General features: G+C 44.4%; 1 protein-coding gene across 5 annotated transcripts in view; it reads left to right on the top strand.

Annotated features, from left to right (window-relative positions):
• Positions 1-25,306, top strand: part of LOC120447625 (teneurin-m) — a 115,696-nt gene that overhangs the window by 1,525 nt on the left and 88,865 nt on the right. The gene's annotated exons all lie outside the window — the stretch shown is intronic.

The following is a 25,306-nucleotide window of genomic DNA, read 5'->3' as shown; positions in this document are numbered from 1 at the left end:
TTATGACAAGTTTGAACAAATTACGCCGCTTATCGGCGAATGCGACCAAACATTTTGCATAAATTAAACAAATTAGGACGGCAGTCCCGATGGGAGTGGGATTTGGGTTTCGCCTGACATTGAGACCGCTCTTGTTTCGCATTTCATAATTTCCCTTTTTCCGACTGAGCGCGTTTTTTCACGATTTGTCTGATTAACAAAGCGAGAGCCACAATAGCCAGCGCACAAAGCGCAGTTGAAAAGGATACTCTCTGTCAGTCGACATGAATTAGGAGAATTCCAGACGATGTCCCCGGCCCGTGGAAAAATGCCTGCGGCTGGAAAATACTCGAGAACTCTGAGAGGAGTTCGGTTTCAGTAGCCTGATTGTACACTGGTACAAAGCAGGGCGTTGAAGTAATACCTTATTTATTGGTATACACTTGCCAGAAAAAGTATGCGTGCACAATTAAAGTATAACGTACATATATGATGGTAAAAAAAAGTATATACATATATATTACTGATATCGACTTCATTTTTTTTTTTATGTTATAGACACAGTACTGTACTTATTTTATAAAAATTAAAAAAGTCATGAAATGAATTGAATTTATAGGATATGGCACAAGAAAAAGTATGCATACAAACTAAAAAACACTTAAAAACACTTATAAAGTTGAATACTTTCTTTTAATGGTTTTTACCAACAGTTTTGGCATTGGTAAAACCAGTTTTTGGCTGAAGTCCGGGGTGATGTTTTGCCATTCCCTCAAAATCACGTCTTTTAAATTCTACATGAAATCCCATATTGGCAATTGCTTTTCTCAAATCGGAGTCAATTTCTTTTTCCTTCCTACCAATTACGATTTTTTTAATAGTTTGCCAGAATTCATTGAAACAACGAGCAAGTTTTTTATGTAAAACGGTTCAAAAAACTGCATAATAAACATACTTTTTCTGCTAGTGTAGTACATCGGCAAGTGTATGTTCGTAATTATCTAGGAAATATAATTCATATTGGTTAGCTCTGCTGATCTACCTTAATGTACATATGTACATTTTGATGAAAATCCTAAGGCAATCCAAAATATTCCTCCTTTTGAAAAAAAACATTTTGTATTCATAACGACTATATTTTTGTTTTGTTAAAAATAGTTAACGTTTTTACATATTTTAGTCAGCCTTCGTGGCCACTCCAGACCTATCCAATATTTCCGATACCTTACCACAAATATGTATGTACATGCTCCTACATGCTTCAGGTTTATTATTTCCGACTCTGCTTCTTGGCATTTGAACTTGCACATAAAGCGGAATTTACATAACTTTATTTCCGACATTTCCCCTTTGAGCTCCACTGCTCTGCTCTTCATCTTCTTCATCCTCAATCGAAGACATCCCGCACTCGCGCTTGCTCTTCTCCTGCCTCTCATCGTTTTTGTGGTGTTATAAAAACAATTGCCAAACAATTGGAGCTTTGAAGCGAAATAAAAATCAAATGAAAATCGAACCTGGAGCACAAGAACGTGTGGGTATTTGGGCGGGGGCTACCTGGCAGCAGGGCGAAAGAATTGTAAATTTACAGCAACAAATAAATTTCGTAACTGGCAAATAAAATTCCTGAGTCCCGAAGACTTGCAGAATTTCTTTTCTGCTTTGGCGCAAGAAATGAAATTGAATAAAGTGGGCAAGGGGGGTGCGATTGGGGAAGGCGGAGCTCGTAAATTTTCAACACTTCACCAGGCAGCAGCTTTTCCCTCCTTCCTGCTCCCCAATGCCTGTCATAAAATTGCCAAAAGCCAAAACAGGAAAGAACAAAAAGTGTGAAAAAGCAGCGGAAAATTCTTTACCTCCCCCACATTGACGCTGTGTGAATGTGTGAAAATCCGTTCGAAGCTGGTTCACCGAAATTTCAATGTCTCAATGCTTGATTTGTCGGCCGCCAATTAGCCAAATTAGGTCAAAAAACTCGGCCACTCTGCATTATTAAAATCCAACGGCTGTCAGGTCCGAGTTCAACTCCAGATGGCCTCCAATTCCAACCACAAGCCCCGTCACAATGCTAAAGCTGATGGCGCAAAAGGGGAGAAACACGCACCTAATTTCGAAAATGGAAGCTCAGCAAGGTCACCCCTGAATCGGAATCTAAATCGGATTCGTACTCCGATTTAGTTTGGGAATCAAAGGTACAGCCATTTCTATTTTCTCACCCTGAGCTGGAAACAGCAGCGCAAAAGCAACAGAACGGAATGGATTAATATTTGTTTATGCCGCGCCCGATTAGTTTATGGCCCACTCTAATGGGGCCACTTTGTTTATTTTAGTCTTGGCTACAATTTTGCAAAATGGAAATCTCATTCCGAACAATTTCTTCGAGCAGCCTAACACTTGCTTCTGTGGCCCCATAACCAAAACAATTCTGATTGTTTTGGTTGGCGTGGTGTAATTACACGGGTGCGATATTTTTCCCAAGTGATTCGAATCGATCCAAACCGCCGTATCTTGGCATGGGCATGTTTCAATAATTTTGTGCTTGCGCCGCACTCCCACTTGTTCTCTCAAAGATCGCGGCACCGGCTATTTTTGGATCTGGCAGGGGGCAATACCACGGATGGCCGGAGAAGAGTGGTTTTGGGATAGCTGCCGGGGCTTCCTGTGCGTCATAAACAACTAGGGAAGCTTCGGGGGAAGACGCTCGAGTGAGCAGGAACCTTGGAAAACATTTGAATGCGGCATAGGATTGACCATCGAACAGAACTACATATATGAAATAGCCATTTATAGTGAATATTCACCGAAATTACTCCTAAAGGCCATCTTCTTCAAATTTAATTGAGTACAATTGAGCACGTCGTAATAGCTTTCTTTTACAAAACAACAAATAACCCCTAATGTTCCTATTTGCATAGATTTTAACCAAAATTTCGCCATGGCACTCCAGATCCCTGTTGACAGCCTGTACCCAGCCTAAGCATCCCATCAGTATCGGCTATCCCATTCTCGGACCGAAAGCCGCTTCCGTTCGCTAATCCTGGCTGGCAGCTAAGCCGCTTATCGGCTAATACCCAAAATCAACCTGAGAAAGGACCTCGGCCGGCGTTAGGCCCTTAACAACACCACAAAGCCCAGCTGTCATATTTGGAGAACCTGTTATGGGGCCAATCGAATACAGAAATGTGCAATTTCAAATTTGACTTTGGTTCGCTGTTTGGACTGTTTGCTGCTCCTGGGTGCCCCGCAGGCTGTCCCAGCCATATTTGTAAAGTGTCGGGCAGGATTTTTCTATGCTCCGCCGCTCGTTTACAACTGTCAATATCAGGAGATGCAGACTAGTCGTCGGCACCGAGCGAAATTCCAACTTATTACTTCCTGACAGCTGTCAAAATATAAGCAAAAACCCGAGCAGCAAACTATGCGTCGAAATATGCGCAGAATTATGTAAATCAAAGCGATTTGTAGCTGAAAAGAAGAAGAAAACTTGCCAAGGAGTGGAAAAGGTAGAACAGAAAAATTGACAGCGACGGGAAATTCAAAATGTCGGGGCTAGAAGGAGCGCGTTGTGCTGGGAAATTATACGTAAACAGCAGGAGGCCAACAACGCCTCCTCTGTATGAGCGTGTTCTTCATTTTTTGCGAGAAAGAGCACAAAAGAAGGGTCGCACAAAGGCCTTTAAGCCCACACACTCGAGCAGGAAAGGGACCGGCGGGATGTAGGCGATAATGATGCCGCAACGCGCAGACAACCGCAAATGAGCAGGAGTCGCAGGCAGATAAAACTCGGAATTTGTTAGGTGTTTGGTTGGTCGAATGACCTGACCTGCCAGAAGACTCGCTGCGGAGTACCTGCTTCAAGCCAACTTCAACAGGCTGCAAGTCCCTACAGCCCATATCTCTGTCCCTCTCTTTGTATACCCCTCTCACTTGCACTGCGTACCCGTTTTCCATTCGGGCTGCATCATCTGCTGGCGTTTTGTCATTGCTGGATTAGTCGGGTAAATCAGGCAACGCAGACAGAGGCCATTTCCCCCGTCCCAGCTCGACATGCCTCATTTGGCCTCAGAATGGAAGAAGCTAAATGAAGCCACTCGTTCATATTATAATTCGTTTTTCCTCCCCTGCCAAAAGCCGATTATTGGGAAGCGAGAAGAATTCAATCCGAACCCAAAGAAAATAATGCTGACTTAGTGTTTGGGGAACCTAGAAATGGAATCCCCGTTTGTTGTATTTAAAACCCATTTATGGCTGTCCTTTCCTTCATAGGTATAATTAAATAATTATTTTAATTTCCTCCTAAACATATATGTATATAATAATGAATTCAATATTATGAAAAAAAATGTTATGAATATGTATATATTGAGCACCACTAGATCTGTTTTCGCTCAGTACTTTGTAGAGAGCTGCAGTTTGTCTTTATTTTATGACTGTTTTGTAGCATTATACATTTTTCGAAATCCCACATTGTAGCGGCATTCGCGTGGGTGGAACGTCCTGGCCCGACTTGATGATTGTTGTTTACTGTAATTGCTGCACAATTGCTGATGTAGGGAAAAAAGGGTCCTTACCATCCTGACCCGTCCTGCGTCCCTCTATCCACTAAAAGCGGAGAAATATTTTCGCAAAAGTCATAAAAAATATGTGAATTCTGTTTGGGTTTTTGTACTTCTCGCTGGCTTTTATTGTCGAACATTAAATTTATTATTTTTTATAGAATGTTTCACAACTGAATGCAAATTCAGGGACCCCGCCCCCAATCTTTACGAGCACTTTACATATTTCTTCTGTTGCGCTGCGTTCCGTTTCTGTTTCTGCTTCTTAATTGCACCAACCAGTGCTGCAAGCGGGGGGTGGGTGGCACAAAGGGTTGCTCGAGGGTCCCCAGACGGGCCATAAAAATTATGCTTCTGGGTTTTCAGAAGCTGTAAAAACTAAGCGTAATGATAAATTCTGTGGCTGGCCATTTACGAGACAGAGTCGCGCTTGTAAGTATGGGGGATCTCTTTCGATCCAACGATCCAACAATCCAGCGATAACCAAGATGCACTTGTCGCCCCATCTCAGTCATCGCCTGTCCACGCCCACCGCTCCAAAGAGCACTTCCGTGGCATTCCGGCACTCGGCAGCAGCTGTTCCTATCGCTAATAAAATATCTGAGACTCTATAAATACTGCGACCATAATGTGTGCCACTTGAATGGAAGGCAACTCATCTCAATTCTGAACAGAACTCAGAACAGGGAAAAGTACAGCAGCCCGAGTTACTGAAAGATTTCATTTATCAGCGAAAAGGAAGTGCTCAATGGCGAGCCACATGGAAAATTCTGACCGATACACATCCGTTCCAGCAGTATACGCACCCATTTGGTCGTGTAATAAACCGAAATAATAAGAAATGCAAGAGAGAAGAAAAGCAAACTTGTAACGCCCCAATATCTGGCACCTTAAAGCGGCTTACGGCTGGAAATTAGAAGAGATAAGAATTCGACCAGGACCAGGACTGGAGACATCTTGCGACAAATGCCAAAACTCTAATAAAATTTTGGCGGTCCAAGCAAAGTCTTCGGAACATTTCATCATTAGGAGCGAAGGCGATAAAATAGCAAAACAACGTTTGCCTTATCACACGGAATGAAGAGGAAAAACCAAAACAACAACGCCAGAAGAGAGCGGAGAAAATCCAGGAAAATGATTTTTATTTTATGCCGCGGCGCGACCGAATGAGGCAAATCCAACAAAGGGAAGGAAAACAATAAAATAAAATTTAAGATACATTGGAGACCAAAACAAATAGGCAGAGAAATGGAAGAGATACAGAGATGTCAGATACAAAGTAGGGAAAATGTCGCAGCTGTACCCCGGTGAAAGAAGGAGACGGCAAGATCCGAGCAGGATATCTTAGTGCCTTCTCCTTCTTTGTTTCGTTTTCAGGCCCTTGAAGTAGTTTCGATGCGAAAAATAATTTACGTGGGAATGCCAGGGGCAGAGAGTGAAGTGCGTCATGTCGGATTGCAAGGGAAGTGGATTCATCACACAGACGAGATCCAATGCTAGATAAGACTAGGCGTAATTGAGAAGAGGTTCCCCGGCAATATCTATCCGGCGTTTCTGTGTTTATTCGATGGTAAATGAGTATTTCGTGGCAACATTAGCGCCCGCGGCAAAGTATCTCGCAGACACTATACGCTAATGGAAATTTTACGATAGTTGCGTTGACAATTTTTATGCAACCGAAATAAAAGCCAAGGCAGGCAAAGTATCTTTCCAAGTCATGCATTAGGGGCCTGCATTGGGACGCGGAGACTCGGAGACTCGGATGCAGATACATTTCCTTACACACTTCGAGATCGGCAGGGAGCGTCGGCCAACGACCGCACATATTTAGCACATTTTCAGGCTATCCCCTTAAAATGGCCGCAGAGGCAGGGGCAGACAGGAGCGACAGGGCAAAGCTTCGAGTTACAGGATTGCGCGGTCCCTTATGCGTTCTTTTTTAAGGCATTTCTGTACGTATCGTATGACCTGTGCCCACCCTCGAAGCGAGCATAATGAAAGGACTTCGGGGCCCGTCAAAAGGCCATCCAAACCAGTACCAACACCAATACCATGGCAAAACCAGCATGCGGGTGTCGTAAAATAATAATAGTTTCCCGAAAAAGCCGAAACAGGTTTCAGGCAGCGGCACTCTGTCTCTTTCCCACCGCACTGCTATCAATGTGTAAATGTTGTTGAATGTTTTTATTTGATTAGCGTTTGCTACGTGCCACATTCTCCTTTCTTCAAGCATCTTGTGCATTTTCCTGTGAAATTATTTTTCTTCTCTCTGCTGACCCTGATGGAGATTTCACTGCCCACCTTCCCTTATCCCCGCTCATCATCATCGCTCGACTGCCAAGATTAATTGTGTAAGCGTAAATTTTTTAATTTCGTGGAAATAATGTTCGGGATTATTCAGCGGGAGAGCGAGAAGGGAACAGGTCGGAATTTCTCATTTTGTAAGGGGCAATTTGTTCGTAATTTGCCTGGGGAGCAGCTGAAGTGGGGGTATGTACTATTGAAAATGTTTGCTAATAAATTTCTTGCTTTTTTCTTCTATTACAGGTGAGTACCGATGATTTAAAGATATAAAACACATTTTCTGTGGTAAGTGTCCTTAAATGAGTTTTGAAAAGATGAGATATGGAGATTTCGCTTGAGTCAGCTCAGATGAAAACGAAAATGTCTTCATAAGAGGACCACCGCACATTTAATTGTGTAAGTGTGAGCTAGAAAAGTGAAATCCTCAATGTGCTGAGGGCTGCTTTCTTCCTTATTGTACGGCACACAATTCATTTGATGTGTGCCAAGGCTGGGTATATGAATCAGGCTGGGAATTAGGAGTCAGTCCTGAAACCAGACAATGGCCCTTTGTCAGGTGCAACAGAAACAAGAACGAGGAGGAGGCTGAAAGAGAAAACCAAGTGAGCGGGCACACAAAAGATGTCCCAGCCTCTAAGCTCGGAAAACTTCTTCCTTTCCGCCAGCTGGATTTTCCCCACAATGATTTACTCTAACTCTTTCGTCGTTTCCTCCGCTTGGCGACTGTTGGGAAAACTTTTCGCCAACTATTTTCATGCACTTGGCTCCGCTGAAAATTTCCGTGGCTTGGGGTAAACTTTTCCCTCTGAAAAAGTATTTTCTTGGTACCCTGACAGTTGTTATTTGATTGTTTTCATTTCATTTTCAATTCGGCCATCAATAAGTGGGGAACATAATAACTTTTGTCGTGCTAGTTGTCGAATACCCCCACGTGTGTGTGGGAATTTCTTCGCTGAATCTAAAGGCATCCCTGGCACTTTAAGTCCCTCGAACGGATAACTTTTTCTGCAATCCGCCTCGCTTTTAATAAATTCAAGAACACAACGCAGCTTCCACAGGAAGAGAGCGAGAAAAAAAGTAATAAAATATTAATGAAATTCCAAACACTTGGTCGTGTGGAGAGGCAGACGACGCAGGCAGGAACAAAACCTGACACTTCGCTCCCCCCACCCTTCTTTTCACCTGGTTGGCACCTGGAGAGCCATTTTTTGTTGTCCTTCTTGTGCTAACAAAGCACGCACCGTCCAGGTGGATTGGTGGCCATGTTGGGAGGGTGGGTATGTGGGGTGGGGTGGGGTGGGTATGTTAGGTGGGTGGATAGACGGCAGTTGGAGGCCACTTCCGTTGGGCGGCTGGTGGATTGTACGGGACAGAACTTGGCCGTGTTTTCGCACCTCACTGCGATGTCTTCGCCTAAAGAAGAATGAATGAACCGAGGATGAGGGCAAGCCTCTTCCCGCACCTCTTGAGTTATCCTTGCTGCCTTGTCGTCACCATATGCAAACCGATGAGAAATTTAATAGAATTTTCTCTGACAAACAAATGCAACAACTTGCGGTTCAGTGGAAAAAAAAAGGCTGAGAAAACTGAAATAAAATTGCAATTGAAACATGCGAGCTTACAAAAGCCACTGTCAGAGGAGCGCACCTACTAACCACGCAGCCACCCAACCACCCACACCCGATGTCAGCAATGAAGTTCTATGCCAAATTGAATTTGCCCGAAACTACAAAACAAAGAAACCCAAGAGGGGAGGAGGACCAAAAGTAGATGAAATTGATTTTAAAAAGCGAACTCAGGCTGAAGGGTGGGAGTTGTGGCGCAGGGGGTGCAGGGGCGGTGGGCCAGTGGCACAACTGCTGCGGCGGCACGAAAAACAAATTAAAGTAAATTCCCCAATTTCATTTTGCGGCAACAAAGTAGAAAAAATAGAACAACAAAAGACCGAAAACAGAAGGAAACGCAGCCAGCAAAACAATTGCATTTCTTGGGCGAACAAAGCTTGTTCGGAAGGATGAGGTTGTAGAATAGGAGCAGGGGAATTCAAGTTTCGGAATGGAGTTTACGGAGCACAACGTCCTTGGGCGAACTTTTAATGACCAGCGCATAGATCATCATAAGATAAACCCAATTCCAGATCTAATCGGGAGTTGTGACCTCATAGGGCTCACTTTCTTAGTATCCGTTCCCATTAGCATAGAACAAGACCAAACTTAAACCTGAACCTACACTATAAACTATATAAACTGCACAAACTGCCAAACTAACTTCCGACTTTTATTTAGCCAGCCAAAGAGGGACTTTAATAAAGTGTGAAAATGCCCCAAGTAGAAGTTTTAGTTTTGGCCCTGAAAATCGATGGGGTGGCTAAAAGGGCAGGGCAGGGACAGCTGAGGCGTGTTTCATAAATTGTTCAACGCTGAAAATGTTATTTATATTTCATGGCGAACGAAAAAAAGAAGAGCCAAATAAAAAGGCGAAATAAAAAAAAAAATAAGAAAACTTTGGCGCAGCACGAACGGCTACAAATCGTGCGTACTGGCCACCAGGAGAGGTGCAGATGATGGCGGGCGGCACGAAAATCGAGGAAAACTTTTATGCTTGGGCCCTGGGCCAAAGTCATCGTCCAACAGCGCTTTACGGCTTCGTTTATTACGTGTGAAAAGTGTGAAAGCAGCCAAAGAAAGCAAAGGAGGGGGGCCGGAGACAAGCTGATCCTGCGACAATTTCTCCAGCTTCATCAAATGTGGGCAGGACACGTGTGCAAATGGCCCGCAAGCTGTGCCCAAATGCGATGTCGCAGGAAATGTTGGCGATTTCGATTTTATGCCGTTTGTCACTTGAGTAGAAGGTCATTGTGGCCATGGTAAAAATACTCAATTGAATCCTCCGCCCTTGTCAGATTTATAATTATTATTTCCAATGTGTAAATATTCGCTTTGCCACGCGACTCCGCTGACCACCTTAATAAATCATCGCCACCGACACGTGTCCCGTTCCAGTTGTTAACCTGGGTTGGATTGGAGCATACCCCTGGGGGTTGGAAAGTGCTGTGTGGGTGGACTGACACCTGCCCGCTTCCAGCTGGAGCTGACCTGGGCCAACAATTAGAACTGACATGCAACTTTGTCTGGAACTCGGACTGCCTGCTAAGTTTATAGCTACGGCTGTACAAATTTGTTCAACAACTTCCATTTAATTATACCAATGAAGCGAAACATTTAATTTTGTTCGTTTGATGAGGGAATCCCCTGCCTTCTGCCTTCTGCCTTCCCTCCTTGCTTTTCACGAAGTGTGAGGCGTGTAATTAACGTCTGTTTTAGCTTTTGAGTGGAAGCTCAGTGTGCCACGGTTTTCCGAGTGTTAAATGATGAAAAGCGCAAAACGATGTTCAGCCCGACAATTACTAAGGTTAATTCTTTGGAGCCCGGTTAGTAATATGTACGGTCGGTCGCCACTCTGTTTTGCATTCTGCATATTGATTTATGCATATATTGACACATCTATTAATATGTCAAAAAATTTACCAAACTTTCCGCTCCCCGCGTGCCCGGCCTCTAATGCTAATTGAAATTTGCGGTTTGGCCCGATATAATGCACATATGAAACATATAGAGTGCACGGTGGCTGATTGGGTTTCAGTTTCGTGGCTGCTATGCGGTTAACCCGAAAAGCCGCGTGAGAAAATGCATCTTAAAGATGCAATCTGGCTGGAAACATATGCATTACATGGCAACCAACTCCATGCCGACCGCAGTAAGGGCAATTCAGATTGGCTTAAATTGGAAGAATCTTTAAGAAACGATGATTTGGAAAAGAATACTTAAAGCTCGATGGTAGATTGTCAGAACCAATCCTCCAAAGGAGAATCCCTTCTCCATTTGCCGCCATAAACAAGTATTTTTATTGTCAAATCGCAGGGCCCAGAATGGAAATGTCAACATAAAATGCGGTGGCAAAACAAATCGAAACGGAACAGCCCTCCCCTGTCCTTCGAATTGGTTTGCTCATCTTGTTGGACCCGCACATATGTGCTGAGGACAAAACATAAATAAGATAAATAAAAATTAACATAGACAACCTATCGGTGAAGAGTGGGGGCTTGTGTGAAAATCAGCGCCACATAAATACGTAACATAAAATGGGTGACAGCGAAAGATATTGTCAAATTTTGCTCGAATTTTATTTGCTTTCCTTGCTATCTGCTTTCCTTCTGCTGGGGAAAGCGAAGGGAGCTGGAAATGTTTGCCTTTGAGTTATAAAAATACGAGACATATGCAAATTATGACGAGCTCTAGAGGTGTCATCCGTTCTCAGTATCCACCTTCACCTCCCCTTGGGGCCAGTTTAAGTCGAAGGGGAAGATGGAAATGGAAATAAAATAGATTTATTTATTTTGACTATAAAAACTTTATTGACTCGCAGAGAAACCGACATTTAAGACAGGTGGATGTGGGTGGGTAGATGGAAGGGAAGACTCGGTCCCAAGAGATTTTATGTGGGACAAATTTTAATTACTTGGGAAATAATGCAGATGAATCAAAATGCTTTATGAGTCACTGGGGTGAACGAAAATGTCAACATCTCGTAATCGAAATTTATAAATATTTATTTTATCCGGGAAAGTGGAGGAGAAGTGGAACCTAAGTAGGACATTTTCGGACTAAGCCCTAATCAAAGCAGTTTCTCAGAAACGTTTAATAACCCGCCTAACTGAATGTTTCGCTTTACGAGGAATCGCTATTTATTTTACTTTATGGTAAATGATATAGTGGGCGGTGTGGTGGAAGGACGTGCACCTGCGAGGCACTGGCAGACTAATTGACTTGTCGGCCAGCCTTAATAAGCCTCAATATATGCAGTTGTTCCACAGTATGCACTGTAGCTGTGGATGAGTTTGCGAGTGTGTGTGTGAGGTACACCTGAGGCCATGCACACTCACGAGAGTATGCAAATTGGGCTTGGGAAAAGAAATCATTTGTAGAACACGCAGAACTTTTGGCAGCTGGGGAACATAGTTTTGCCGCTTTGAAATGCGGAAGCGGGCGAGTACAACTTTTTACGCTTCGCATGAAAATCCCTTCACAGGCTATCCCTACTTACCTTTCCACCTCGAGTTCGTCTGCGTGTGGCAATTTAATAAACATAATGATCAGGACAGATACTGTGTGCAGGTGTGGTAGGGGGTCGAATAATGAAGTTGCGTCCGCTGCGTGACAAAATGACATTTTGCTACCAGCGCAGGACCGAGCGCAGGCCAGAACCAGATCCAGAACCAGAACCAGGACCAGACATGACCCACCCACTTGGCTGTCCTCGAGAGTTGACTTGGACCGCGCCTCGCCAGAGAAAGCCCTCTGGTGCAAAGGTAATGAAGCAACTGGCGAAGGAAGCCGCCGAAAGAAAAGATGATGGGGAAGCACAACAGAAGAAGGTTGTTATTTTAAAATTTAAATTTCTGTATAAATACACGTGTGCACGGATGTGTTTGTGCTTCAAAATGTGCATAAGCATGCCCCAGAGTCGTCGACATCCCCACCTTCGCCTCCATTTTCATCGCCGTCGTCGTCGACGTCATTAAAAGCCAAAAGGCGGCAACGTCGCCAAAGAAAAACTCACTTAAATTTCAGGGCACGTGAAGGGAGTCACGATGGCGAGGGGTAGGGGCTTCCAGAGGAGGGTTCCTGGAGGAGGGACTCTCGAGGAACGCGTGTGTTCTTGTTATTTTCCCGTGCTCTTGGGGCTTTTGGCTGTTGATTCTGCTGTTGCTAACGGTAAACGTAAGCGACTTCCTTCCACTGGTTTGGAATGGAAAAGTATGAAATGAAATTTAAATACAACTTCATGTATGTATATTCTGCGGCCTTTTCGGAATCTGCTTTTGCTGATTACTAAGTAAATTGCTTGTGAAGTTTGTCCATCGGCAAATTGATTGGAGGATTCTGTCCCACAGATCGCTGAGCTTGAGGTCCAAAATTGGACACCAAGTTCGGGGATCGGTTTTGGGACATCAGTCTCTTCAAGTCTTCTGATCGAGGAGGTTTCATTTTCAGTCGAGCTCGCATAAAAGATGCTGTTGGCCTTTGCTTTTCGAAAATTTAAATCATTTGTTTTTGTTTATGTGAGAGTTTTGATAAAGTTTCGAGCACAGCTGTGGCTGGACGCGAATTATTTTCCCTCTAGAGAGTTGAAAGAATTCTAGAAAAGTTGTAGGTAAGTAGTTCTTTAGTTTATTTCTCGCAGTGCTTATAATGGTTCTGTTGTTTTGAGCACGTAATGTTTTGTTTGCCTCTTTGCTTGAGTCACATTAATGGTTCGATCTTGACCTTGTTTAGAATTCCTTCACTTCGTCGGGATCTTTTCAGAGAGTATATACGGGTGCTGCTCTATGGCTATGTGGCATGTCTCGTTCCCATTTCTGTCTCTTTCGGCATTTAAATTACTTAAGCTCCAAACAAAATCCTCGGCAAGCGCTCCTCCTACGCGCCTCAGCTAAAGAGCCTTTTAGCAGGGCTTTTGGCCTCCTCAGCACTCTGCAAACAACAAATCCATTGTGGCCAAAGTGAAATCAGGCGCAGCTCTCTCGAAAGCTTCTTCATCGCACCACCCCACCACACCTCATCTCCCCGCGGACGACCAGGGTCTTCGCAGGGTGCGAAACAAAAACAAACACTCGAGACGTCGCTGGCTAATGCAAGGCAAATGCCAAGGCTGCACAGTGAAATGTTAATCAAGCTGATTGAGTTGTCGAGGCCCCGGCAAACCCATATCCACCCTCGCTGCTCCCCACTTTCGCTCTCAAACGAAAGTCTAATTTTAGGCGCTAAAGGCTTTTCCTCACACCCACTGCACCGGGGAACAAAGACACAAACAAACAGACAGTCAGTCGGTCGGCAGGGTGACAAGGAGGCGGCAGGACAGGCGTTTATTAACGTTTTCATTGGAGCATGAAAGAAAGCCAGAGATTCAAAGTCGAGAGATGGAAAAGAAACGAAGAAAGGTGCAAAAAACAAAAAAAAAACCGACAATAAATATGCGTTAACTTCCCATAGATCCAGCAATAAAGGGGTGATCGGCCATGGATGTCTGTGTAAAATCATGCAAATCCCGAAACAAACAATTTTATCCAGGAAGCGCAAGACTGGGGTTGCAAGTTGTCTTAAGTGGCATTCTGATGAGGGCGGATTCCCGAGAAGCGGAAAGTGCGAAATAAAGATGCGGAGCAAAATCGATAGGTTGACATAAAGATGAAAGCACGAGACGTTCCTAAAAAGGCTCAGGAGAATTTTTCCTGGGCGTATAAAAGAACAACATACGGGGAGGCCTCTAAGTTTTGAGCTTCATCAAGATTACACTCCGTGAAAATTATTCAAACTAAAGTGTTAAAAGAAAGTAAATAAAAGAGAAGCCTTCATCAAATAACTTATTTTTTTTACAAATGAAACAAATTTAGTTTTAAGGAATTTAATATGATTTCTTCTCGAAAACCACGGTTCAGCTGTCAAAAATTATAGTATTTCGGTTCATTTTCAGTTTTACGTTTCTCCATCATATCTTGTTATCGCCCAAAGGATACTGTTCTTTGCATAACCTGGAATCTTGGCAAGGGAGAAGGGCAGAGGTAGCGTCACACGCAATCTGGCGGTGGCCTTATGCCGATTTCTTTTGCTCCACCATGTGAGCGTGTGAGAAAAAGTTTTTTCCTCTGAGTCGCCTTGCCGTTCTGAATTTTTCAGGGGTTGCCCGGCCCTCACTAAACGAACCATTAGTCTTTGGAAATAGCTTAGAGCGAAATTTACATTATTAAACTTTCGGCCTGGCTGAGTGGTCCGGGCTCTTCTTCCATTCCCGCTCCGTTCCCCTTCCTGTTTTGCTCCCGTTTCTTTGCGGGAATTGGTTTCTTATTTCCGTAGCTAGCCGCCATTTTGGGGTTCCTCGTGCTGCTGTTGCTGTTAATGCTGCGTTATTACAACGCAAGGTCAATATTTATTTTACTTCTTTCTTCTTGACAATTTACGTGCAAATGTTTGATGACGGTCGGCTTGTCGGTAAAGAGGGGACAGGAGCCAAACTGAAGAGGAATTTAAATAAAATTGGCAACCCTAAATAAGCTGTGAAGCCTTAATTTGGGGCACGGCAGTGGGCGGTGCCTCGGGGAAAATGTCGGCTTTGGGCTGCGGGTCACTGAACTGGGGGCAGGGTCTATGATCGATATCTACACATTTTTTAACTCTTCAGCCTTCTTATTTTAATGGTATATTGTAGCATTCTAGTATTTCACACCAAATGATATCGGGTTGTATAAGATCCGCCCAACAAAGGCTTTCACTTACAAAATCCCGAGCAGAAACAGCTTAATACCAAATGCTGAGGTAATCACTCTACAAACGCTCCACCTCGAAAAGCCGCAGATTAGTGAAGCGGAGACGAAAAACATCTCCGTTTAATTGTAGAAAGTATCGTTGGAACGAGATGGATGAAAGCTTAACAAAAGACAAACAATTAGCAATTTTTGTTATGCTCCTCCAGTCCCGCATCCTTTTTCTGCGTGTTTGCCATCTGTTCCGACCAAATATGATTTAGTTTGGCTTTTGAACTCATCTTTTTTGGGTCATCAGCAAGCTCAAACTCTTTGCACAATAGACAATTTTGTCTTATTATTAAACCATCAGATGGAATCCGCAACCACAGAAGACACACAGGCAGATACATACATATAGCTCGGGCGGACAGACTAATTAATCACTTGGTGGGGCAAACAAGAAACTACTCATGGAACTCATGGCTTGGAATGATACCAACTTCTCTTTTTAAATGGAAATTAAATTGCTGGGCCAACTGCTTTGTCTCCTACATATGGTTGCTGGGAAATTCGAAATGGCAGAGCAGCCTTGAGTCGGGAAAATGTATGCCCACTCCAGTCATTAATCCTCATAAACGCAACCCAGACACCATCTAATCGAATCTAATGAAAATGAGCCAACCCATAGATAACTTGATTAGCGGGCAAACGGTGCAGATTCGAGCCTTCCAGTCAGTCTGCAAATCGATCCCAGAATTGGAATACTCAGATTAGAATTTATTGTGCAGCCGGAGTCAGATTCAGAATCTACAAATTATATTTGGAGTTTGCTCGCCGGTTTGTCGGGCTGACTGAATGTAACTCAATCAATCTGCAGCCGAGCACTTAAGCAAGTCATAAAACACACCGAGAACAAAATAAACACCAGACACCCATCTATGGAAATAGTGCTAAAATGTTGATTATTTTGTTTGTTCTAGTCGGCATTTGTGGAAGAAATCGCAGCACCAAAGTATGCGAGAGCGAATGAGTTGGTAAATAATTCGTCAAAAAGCCAAAAAATTTTGTGAGATATTAATCAGCAACGCGAGAAGCACTCAGTGGGGTGTGCAGGGGCATGGGGCACACACATGTGGCAGCGGTCGATGCCAATAGCAATAATTTGATGGCGGCGCATTTCAAAGATCCCGAGCACCAAGCCCCGCCGATTTGTGGCCTTTTTGTTTATAATTTAAATAAATCAGCGAAGGCGTCTGTTCAGCCCACGCAGATTAGAAAGAGGCTAAATGGAGTGGGGTCAGGGTGAGGTAAGTGGGCGGGAATTTGAGAAAGAAACCACTTGGAAACAATTAAAGACATTTGACATTATTCGTGCCAATGGCCCTCGATATGTCGACAAGAATTTCGGATGACTGCGGTCATTAACCATATTTAGAGGCAATAAAGTTGTCACTACGCTGACACTCTTCTACTGGAGCATGCTTTCGACGGTTTCTTCGATTATTATTCGCCACGTTAGCTATGCTGATGATGATGACGGCCACGACATGTGCCTTACCGAGGGCCATGAAATGTGAGCAGGGAACGGGATCAAGATGGGCTTGGAAATGGACATCGAATAGGTTGAAAATGAAGTTGTCATTTGGGTTATCAGAGGCGAGGCATCGTCGCTGGCCATGTCAGGTTGAAGAACCTCTATGGAGAGCGTGTGAAACGTTCGCCAACGGGCTTTATCGGGATGCATGTGAAGCTATTCACCCTGGGCTAGCAATTCCATTTACAAATCCAAATCCAGTTTCCAATTTCCAGTTACCAACACCCACAATTCGGCGAACAAAATAAATTTACAGCATACGAAACAATTTTTTGATATCTGGCCACCAGCAAAATGAAAAGGAAAACCCCAAAAAATCAAATCATAACAATCGATTGCATAAAAATCAAGTGCTGGCCGCCATGACTTTTGAGAAAGTGAAATAGTCTGAAGTGAAGCCGAAAGATCGGGGCATTGGAGCTGACTTGAAGCTCGTTACCGGGAAGCAATTTAGAGTCCGAGCCATTAGCTTAGTAAACAGTCACATGCAGTGACAGTGAGGAGACAGTTCAAGGTCTCCGTAATGGGAAAACGAAGGAAGGATGGTCGGCAAAAGAGCGAAATCAATGGCAATCAAATTGACAAAACGTCAGTGTAATAAAGCGTTGATAAACCGCAGCGCAAAAGAGGCGACGAGGAACGTACAGAAAGCAATGAAAAGGAAGAATTGAGTACCCCTTGACAGGGACAGGAACCCCAGCAGATGAGGATATTGAGGAGTTCAACGGGGGAACCACGACAATCAGCGAAACCACAAAAAACCAAAGAGAACCACGCGCATTCGCAGCAGCAAAAGTGGTTAAGCCAGCGGTGAGCTGGAGTTGCCGGGTTGGGCCAGCAAATTACACACGATTCACGATCGAGGCGGAGCCGGTTCAATACGATGTGGCATTCAGACATGTTTGCCGCAGCGGCAGCGCTGCCCAACCAATTTACGATTTAATAGCGCGCCGCAAAATCGAACGATCTTCGAAGATCTTCTTCTCCGAGAAGATCCCAAAGACGTCGAGCACGCTGTAGACAAAAGATGCAATCGAGTGTAGAAGAGAGCGCAGGAAACTTAGATCTGATCAGAGAAGATTTGGCTTTGGAAAATAATTCAGCCTTATGCAGGCAATTGCATCCCATATAATACCACTGAAGCGAGATCGATAAATTTCCGAAAGTAATGGTTCATCAAAAACAATCAATTTAAAAATACTATCTTTGGGTCAAGTTTGTAGGTATAGACTATTTAATTTTCCATGTGTGTAGCTTTTCTCTTTCTCCAAATGACTCTCTTTCTTCTTGGGGCACTTGAGGTCTTTAATTTCTAGAGCCCGGTTTTTTTATTACGCTAGTAAAAGAAATTTTCGTTTTGACAACCGCTCAATAAGCTTCCAATTGAGCTGGGGGCTTCGGCTTAGGCCAAGGCAATGTACAAGTTGTTGCGGTCAGCTAATGTCAGCTGACCCCACTACACCCTAGATGCATTTCCATTTTCGGATTCGATTGTCTTGAAAGTCATCCATGCGCTCTACTTGCCTTCTGCGTATTGTGCATATTGTGTGCCCTATGTTGACTCTTCATTTCCTTTTCTCATCAGTTGATTGTTGATTATGTTGATGGTACTCAATGCAAGTTGCCGGTGTTAAAGTTGCCGTTGCTGGAGCACGACTATTTTCCGTTGTCCAGAGCAGCTGCTCTGAGATGCGAAGATGCTGAAGATGCCGCATGCCGATTCCCCGGTCTCAGTCTCAAGCTCAAACCCAAACTCAGACTCAGACGATTGAGACTGCCGCAATGCATTTGGCTACGCTTATTTATGTGCACGACCTTATAAGGCAAAATAGCCAAGAAAGAGAAAATGCATCTCCATCGTCTGCCGTTCTCCGGCCCTTGTTGGCCATTTGTGAGCTGCTTTTGGCCATAATCAATTTTAGCCGAGCACCTCCGACTGCACCTTCGACTATCGACCCCCTTAACTTGGGACTGGGATCGGCACAGGTACAAACCTGTGGACGATTCTCATCGCCTTGGGGCCCAGGATCGTTTTTGGCTACAAGGCGATTGGTTTTTATTGCCCCTCGTGCCTTTTCAGTGTTGCCTAATTATTTCTGCATTGCCATTTTGGCATGCGTAGCTTTCGGCTCGGTCTTTGGTTATTTCGTCTGGATGTTAATAGTCTGGGTGTACCACTTGTTCTGCACGTCCCCTTTTTTTCCATCTGCACTGCACCAGGAGCTAGAACTGAAGCTCTTAACCGGCATAAATGGTCATACATCACCCGCCCAATTTCATCTATCCTATTCGTTCAGGCCAAACTTCCCCCATCGGCAGCCACAGATTTTGACAGCCCGCAGTGCCCTGTTAATGATTTAAACTTGCTCTTACAACTGTATGGCTGGCCGACCGAAAGACTAATGTTCTAATTAACTATATGCTACATCATTAACTGCAAGTCCAGGCCCGAACATTAACTTAACCGGGCTGCCAGGTCTCGAAGCCGACTCCAAGCCGAACGAAAATGCGAATCATTCTTCATGCTGTCAAAATGTCTGACAGCTAATCAGCAATAACTGTCATTTAGCAAATAGTTGCTCATATTTGCACTTAAGCAAATAACCAGAGGAGAAGCGGTGCACACTCGAGTTCCACTCAGGACAACTGACACTGACAGGGTCCATGAATTGGATTGGATGGGATGGAAAGGGATGAGATGGTAATGGGCCACTGGACGTAGGACAGACCTCTACTTCTCAGTCAGCCCCCTCTGGAATCGCCTATCGTAATGTCTCATTGTAACACTTCCGTTAAAACCGCATTGTCTATCGTCGTCGTCTAACTGTGACTCATGTCCATAACAGCCTATAGACATAAACATGGCCTGTACATCGAAGCCAGATAAATGATGGACATCGAGCGGCTTTGGCCAGCGATGCCGCTGATGCCTTGCCTTCTCGATGCTGGTCAGAGAGCATCATTAGCCCAAAAATAGCCATCCCAGTGGATGGACATGGGACAACGGAAGGCTCCGACTAGAGCTAGACCTGCTGAGGCCGAACCCGAAGCTCGTTGATTTCCTAGGAAATGAGCAGCTTAAATGTTTAGCCAAAGCGGTGTACATTTCCCAGCCAAAGCCGGCCGAGAGCACAGGGGAGGCATAACTTCATGGCAGGCTGCCCAAGTGCTTTCTTCTCAGCCATTAACCTTGATGTTGTGCCAGCTAACACACAAAAATTGCATATGGGGATCAGAGGCATCATCATCGTCAACGGTGCCTTGTCTTGTCCACCCATCCCGACGCCCATTTCCATCTCCATCTCCACCCCATCCTTAATCCCATATCGCCATGCAGCTCACGAGAACCGCAAGCTCTGCAAGGGAAGAGAGAGCTATGAAGGGGACAGGGGCTGGCAGTCGGTAGTTGGAAGTTGGAAGTTGGAAGTTGTGATATATGCGACGCATGCCAAGCGCTGCCAGTAAGGTTGAGCAAAAAGTAGCAAATAGTGTTGGGACAGAGGGAAAAGAAAGCAAAAGAAAATGCCAAAGCAGGGACACATTTGCTGTGGCATCTTTTGGCAGTTTCGTCTCCAGTATCCCCAGATTCTCTACCCACTCGTCCCAAATAGAACCCAGTTCCTAAACAGCCGCTTCCTTGCATCCTACTGCATATCTAGTTCGGCCATCTCCATTCAGCCCAGTGTAGGGCAGCGGGAAGATGAGACCCAACAGCGAGCCTGGCAGTCTTATCTTGTCCCCTGCATCGGGCTTTAGCTTTTGGCTGGCACTCCGCACTCCGTACTCCCAGTCAGAGGCAGAGTCAGTCAGAGTCCATTGATGGCACACGACGGCGAGATGAGATGAGGTTGAGGCTGCATAGCGATGCTTAAGCTGCGCCGCATGCGATTACCCAGCAGTTACTCTGGTCTGGCGGCTTGGCAGTACATCAGCATGCCAGGCTGGTGCCCGGCACCTCCTGCTCCTCGTAAATTGCTGCTGTGCGCCAAATAGAATTTTAAACGTGGCTTCATCCGCTTGTGGCCTTACCCGCCATTGATTGACCTTAAAACTTGAACCGGCGGCTTCGGGCAGATAACTGTTCAGTGAACCCCTGCGAGGTGGGTTCTCAGGTGGGGTTACGTTGGCTTTCTTCGGTGCAGAGCTTTAATTCGCTTATAATTTCCCGTCCTGCCGCTCTGCGCCCGCTCCAACCGCACACACATGCAATTACGCGACTCATATTTCACTTGATTGCCGGCCTGAGACCGCAATTGCACTGGCTGCAACGCGTTCGGCAGGATTTGCGTGCATCTATGATGTGGGAAAGGCCATGTTTTCATTGATGATTTCTCGTTCTCGCATTCTCCGTGCGTGCGAACGCAATCCGTAGCGGAGGGTGAAAGTGCTGTATGGCGATTGACATAGTTTCCCAATTGCGGTCATTGAATTTGCAAATGGAAAAGACAAACAAGAGGAAGATCTGGGCAGACCCAGATCTATTCATCTCTCATGATAATTAATCGTTGAAGCGAGGTTAGTGCAGAGTAAATACTTCCGTCACGGGGCCCCCACAAAAGAGAAGACTCATTATTATTTAAATATTTTCTTTATTGTTCGCCATCAGTATTTAAAATGTCAAGGGTACATCCCCCACCCCCCCCCCCCCCCCCCCACGAAGTGAACAAACAAACGGAAAATGAAATATGTAGAATGTTTTGATATGATTGATCGTTGCCAGAAGAGCTGTTGGTACGCCCATCCAACAGGGTTAAACTGTAACACATGGGCGTAGTTACTGTGGCACCACATGTGCGTGGTGCCCTCCATGAAAGCTGTCCATGATCGATGATGGCACCAGGGTGAACTTGCATTTTCCGGGGATTCACGGATAGGACATGAGCTGCACTTTTACGCTTCGCTTAAGATACGCTTGAGAGATAAAACGTAGCGTCCCAAGTAGTATTACCAGCGCATTGTGAAAGAAGCGTCGCATAATTTTGACTTATGCCTTTTGAGCAGAGGTTTCTTTATTACACCGATCCCAATGCATCCCCATCACTGCAAACAACTGAAGCGAACTCATTGTTAGCTGTCAGAAAATGATAAGTCGTTTTGTGTTCCAAGTCGGGAAAGAAACTTTTATAGGCTGTTGCTGAACCTTGATGAAGTGTTTATGAATCTGTGATGGGTGTCTAAAATGCCAAAAAATATGTAAGAAACTTTTCCGTTTCATATCCACTGTTTCTGGCCAACTTCATTCTGGCCTCGTCGAGAGCTTTTGGGTCAGAAATTTAATTAAAAAATTCCTTGTTATGCATAAATTTGCCTTTTGTTTTACGCCAAGCAGCGGGAGAGAAGAGTGATAGCAATAAAAATGTCATCATGGCAGAGTCCTTCGTCCTTCCTTTCACATACACATATAATATTTCCGACGCATTATTTCATAATAATAACGGAACGGAGTGGTGAACAGAACAGAACGGAACAGAACGGAACGGAACACATGCTGAATACCGAACCGAGCCGGGAGGTATACAAAGGACACCCTCCCAAATATAAATTAAATTTAAAATGCTTTTCTTACTCGCTTTTCCCGCTTTCTCTGTTCTCATTTCCATTCTCATTGCTTTTGCCTTATGCCTTGTCATGCTTAATTGCTTTGTTAATTAAATGTGTTAAGGCTGAGGAAAAAGGGATATTAAGGCGCGCAGGTCTGAAAGGGACATTAAGTTGACAACAACAACAGCAACGACTGCGGAGGATACTAATATGAAATACATATCCCCCTTTCGCTCACTGCGGCTGTGTGTCCTGTAAATTATCCCATGATGGCTGGTAAAACAGACGTCAGTTCCGCCAAACGGAGCGGATTGTAGGAAAAGCCCGGAATCGAGTGTTAAGTCCATGCTAATGAACAAATGATGTGGCAGAAGAATGGAGCACTTGAACATATGTTGCCCATAGCAAATCAGCAAATAGGAACTGTCGTCGCCATATCCATGGCTTCTCTCGCATTAGATGCAGCCAATGGCTTAGAGCCATTCCATACGATTTCAGCAATCGCTCATAGCACGCAGCAATTTTGACTTTTTTTATTTGGGCAAAATCAAGTAAACTTTCAAGACTGCACCCAGAAACAGCAACAACTGTAAAAATATGCCAAACTGTCAACGTAAAAATACAAGGCGGAGAACCAACTGGTGTGGCGGCAAAAGGTGCATAATAGATGGTAAATACTGAGCTGAGTCGGGAAAATGTGCAATTGCACAGCAGCTACTGTAGCACACCTCCGACAAACAGCGAATACCAGGGGCAGCTTAATTAGGCATTCAGTTGCCACCGCGCAGGCGCCACACTTGTGCGCCGAGGAAATGTTAATTTGAAGAGTTGTGCAAAATGTTTTGCCTACTGGCGGACGGACAACTGAGTGATAGCTGCTGATGAGTAAAAGGCAGCGAAACCAGATGCCTTGAATTAACAAAGGCAAAAAAAGTACAAGTAAATGTAAGACAGATCAGCAATCTGCAAAGTTTTTGGTCAGCAGGGAAAATCAACGAAGCAGAACATGCAAAGTCAGGACAGATGATGAATTGGCCCAACGATGGGGTGGAGTAGAGTTCCCACTGTACCGCATGTTAACGATATGTTAATCGAGGGATAAAGTCCCTACTATGACTAATTCAGCTTCCAAAACTAAGACAGCATATGCCGCACCCATCTTGGCGAATTCTCATGCGTCGCAGTATAGCTCATTATTTAATGTCAATTCAAGGCGATGCTTATGGCGAGGAGAACTGCGGAGAAAATGGTAGAGAACGAATAGTCGTCGTTAAATGTCAACAATTTGCAGTTTGAAAGTCAAAGCCAGCAAATCGATGCTTCTACTACTTACTACTCGCTCTTGAAGCCCCACCCTCGCATGCGAAGCGGACTCACCCTCTTAATGACATTTACACGCATGCAAACACACATAAATCATTTGCGTTTGTCATTTCTGACAGCCACGAAAAAAGCAGACGAAGCGGAGGAAATATGTGAATATTCCTTCTTGCTTTTTATGTTTGGTTTCAGAAATTTACGTGGCATGAGAGCACGTGGGACGGACAAGGATAATCTGGAACTTACTTGTGGCAATCTTAAACTGAGTGCAGACAATCGATTCGCATTGGTTAATCAGTCAAACTCATATTCATTTTGGAAACCGATTCTCCAGTGTTTCTGTTTTTGACTCAAAGTCTTCGGGAGATGAATGGAGCTGAGAAGGGTTCCAAATGCATTGGCTACGGCTTGTACTGGACATTCTTGGAAAACGGATGGCTAGAGCTATTCTACGTCTGTCTTTAATTGCGCTGGTATCCAAATCGGGTTGAAGCCCATTCACACACCATATAAACCGATTTTTGGGCACAACCATAACCACATATGTAAAATCCCATATCAAGCACAGCCAAAGACATGTCTAATGTCTATGGCACAGCTTGTGTCGACTCCTTGTAAATGGGTTATATGCTAAAACACAAGACACTACCCGGGACTTAAGACTCCAAATAAATGGAGTTCGTGTCGTGTCTGCCAGTGTACATATATCATCGTGTGAGGACTAATTTATGGAATTTGAGAGATTTATTTAATTTCAAAACGAGGTTACAAGCACACATAAATAGAACAGGGTGCTATAGGAACTGGGAACCACAGCAATGCTAATTCCCGCACTCACCTGCTGAATATTTTTGAATAGTTTCTTTTCGGGATGCAGCGAAAAACCGCAGCCCATCCCCTGGGGCAAAGTGCGGTCGGAAGGGTTGCAAACAATGGAAATTGAAAAAGAAATCCAATTGTAAATGCGCGGCCGCAAACGCCGGAGATTATGTTGGGCTTTCGGCTTTCGTTTGCTGCCGGTTGGGTTGATACTCGTGCCAGCCGGTTTCTAATGTCATTAGTCACAACTGTCGATGCCACATGTCCTTATAATTAAACGAATGCAGTTGCCATTGGCGATAATACCTAACAAATTTTGCTGCTTACGGAGCGGTATTGAGCTACAGACCAGATCCTAAGTCCCCTAAGCGACTTCATTAGAGCGAACACTTAATAAAAAATAATTAATTGCACTTTTGGCACCGAAAAGATTTGTGAACAGTGGGCGATCGAATGCCATATGGTTGCAACGTTCACACCCCGAGTATTCTGACTTCAACCCTCTACGAACAATGCGATGATGCTTTTGGCGTTGACAAATAATGTCGTTTTTATGAATGTTGGTAGTGCGAGTCCCGTTATTGGCGTTGATAATGCAATTTAGATGCCCGTGGGTCTAATGACCTGTGGCCGAGCAAGAAGCTGAGGAAGCAGCTGAAGCTCGGCATGACAATTTAATATTGTTGTCGTCATCGCTGGCTTAATGACTTTTTGACTCCCCTCGCACGCAGTTTTTCGAATGACTATGCTTCTACTTCTTTTTTGGCAACTTTTCTTTGTTGTTGACCATTTAATGCCTCATAAACTTTTAATTTAACAAAAACGTCGCTACTCCTGCTCCGCCATCCAGCCCCGTGAACATTGTGCCATCCATTGTTATTGTTGTTGCATTTT

Source organism: Drosophila santomea, chromosome 3L, assembly GCF_016746245.2.
Source record: "Drosophila santomea strain STO CAGO 1482 chromosome 3L, Prin_Dsan_1.1, whole genome shotgun sequence".
NCBI lineage: Eukaryota > Metazoa > Arthropoda > Insecta > Diptera > Drosophilidae > Drosophila > Drosophila santomea.
Note: the sequence above shows the minus strand (reverse complement) of the source record. Positions and strands in the feature narration are given on the sequence as shown.